Source organism: Epinephelus moara, unplaced genomic scaffold (assembly GCF_006386435.1).
Source record: "Epinephelus moara isolate mb unplaced genomic scaffold, YSFRI_EMoa_1.0 scaffold633, whole genome shotgun sequence".
Lineage (NCBI taxonomy): Eukaryota > Metazoa > Chordata > Actinopteri > Perciformes > Serranidae > Epinephelus > Epinephelus moara.
Window position 1 is genome coordinate 1 of NW_026082579.1, and position 2453 is coordinate 2453.

The following is a 2453-nucleotide window of genomic DNA, read 5'->3' on the forward strand; positions in this document are numbered from 1 at the left end:
TTATTTATTCAGACTGTTTCTATCATGTCTTCTTCCTACAAACATTAATTTGAACTGTCTCATCACTATATGACATCTATGATTGCTGATGGAGCATGTGAAGTGGAATTTCATGTTCTCTGGCATATAATGATCTAATAGTTGCCAAACTTAGCTCAGCTAGTATTAGCTCGTTAGCATCTCATTATCTAGCAATGAGTTGCCAAGGAACGCCATTCAGTTAGCCTAACATCAACAGGTGTTGGCAGAAAATAAGATTTTTTTTAGCTTATTTACTGAACCAACCGACTCACATCTGTTTTCTTCCTTTTCATCCAGTTCATCAAAGACTGTTGTTGGTGCTGGGCCTGCTGGCATTTCATTTTTCAGCCGCAAAATCTGCACGTGTTTGTTTGTAGAATGCGAATTTGAAATGTACGCTGTGCACGCGACATTTCAGGACCATAGACAGTCACAGATCACTGGCGCACGTTCACACTCGGCGCTCCAGTGTGGAGCGCTAACAGTGACGTGCATGTATGTGTTGTTCCCTCACGAACCGCTGTGAACTGTACGGTGACGCGCACCCACAAAGTCAGTGGAGAGAGCGGCGCTGGGGACAGAGGCACGGCAGCCACCCGTGGGCAAACAAATCAGTCTCCAGCGTGCCGCTGTCCAGCAACCTCACATCTGTAGGGGAGGGGGGGTGGACACGACTCGTGGCAGTATTTTGAATTTGAGTGCAGTAACTGTTTTGGCCACATTCTTGCATACAGCGCCTTTAAAGCATGAAAGACCATGCAAACATACAGAGAAGTCCTCTCAGATATCTGACTGGACCCAGTCAAGCAGACGATTACAAATGTTTGAACCTTACATATAAAAAACTCTATTATATAAACATGATCTAGTGAAGTTTGTAAAGATCTGAAGTATTTTCAGACGGCAAGCAGTGGATTTGCAAACTGCAATGCTTGTTGGTGCTTAGTGTAACAGGAGGGCCTAATCTAACAGCGGTGGGTGGTAGGCCTTGATGAAAGATGTATCTACAGCAGGGCTGTCTACTTGCTTTGTTGTTTAATACAGTAACATGACTTTTGCTGCAGTCAGTGGTTTAATGCTTGTGCTCACTGTACGCAGCAGATACTTTTTCAAATGCTGTCTGAATGTCTTGTCTCGTAGTCCGTACACAATAGGACTGAGAAACCTGGGAAGGATCTGGACAATGATATAGGAAGCAAAGAGTATTTGTACACGATGTTTAGGAAACCAGTTCAGCAGAGCCTTTTTCAATGCAGGGGCTATATAGGTTAGCATACACAACAGTAGCTGAAAGCCATGGAGAAGGATTGTATTCCTGGCCTTCTTTGTGTCTCCTTTAGCTGATTTAGCTGTTTTAGCTGTTTTAGCAGCTAAGAAGATCATGATGTAGGTGTAGAGGAGAGTGAGCCAAACACCAATTAGGTAAATCATGTAAGAAACATCCCTCTTTTTTAAGTGTATAGGATGTCGGAACAGGTTTTCCCTTTTACAGAACATTGTGGAATAAAATAACTGTACAGGCTCTGTTGCCAGAAGAATAAACAAATCTGGCAGGGCTGAGGCTGAACTCATGACCCAAATCCAACCAATCAGAACATAAGTTCTTTTGATGGTGCAGAGCTCAGCGTGTCGCAGTGGTAAACAAATAGCAATGTAGCACTCCACTGCCATGACAGCCAAATTTAATGGAGTGTTGAGGGTGGTGAAAATAGATAAGGTAATAATAAGGCAACATAAAGAAGCATTGATTCTGTAGAAGACGTAACTGAAGACAAACAAGCTGATAGTTGAAGTCAGCTGGATCATGTCGTTCACCACCAGGTGGATAAATAGGATGTAACGGGGATTCACATAAAATATCTGAAAGAGGAGAGAAGAAAAGAAAAGAAAGGAATCAGTCAGTTGAAACATCTCATCTTTCTTCAGCTTCAGTGGGAAATATTGCAGTTAATAAAAGCTTCCAGACATTTGACTTTTGTCAAAGAAGGTGCATGCATGAGAGGGAATAATGAGTGCTGATGACGGAAAGGGAGCAAGCGAGACGGGGCGAGAATAGTAAAGGGAGAAGTAGGCTAATACACTGCTGCTGCTGTTGGGTATCATTGAGTTCATAAAACAGAAAGGCATCTGTTGCCACCTCTTGCTGTCAGGTGACAATGCTAACCTGTCTAAAATTGGCATTTTATCTAGTTTTTAGCACGATTCTTGTGACACACTCTCTGGGTTTTGGTCGTTTTTAACGACATCTTTTAACCGGAGAAAGGATTTTAGTCATCAGACGTGGATTTTAGTAGTTTTAATGAACTGCTTGCCGGACTGCTTGTAATCGGTGGCTAAGCTAATTAGCTCACTCCGCTAAGCTAAGAGGTACATCCATGGCTGCATCCACTGCGGTTCTACTTACCCCCCCACACGGGTGCGATGGCTGTCTC

General features: G+C 43.1%; 1 pseudogene; it reads right to left on the reverse strand.

The window, feature by feature from the left end:
- Positions 1-1106: 1106 nt before the first annotated feature.
- On the reverse strand, positions 1107-1932 carry LOC126387518 (odorant receptor 131-2-like; annotated as a pseudogene).
- Positions 1933-2453: the final 521 nt, after the last annotated feature.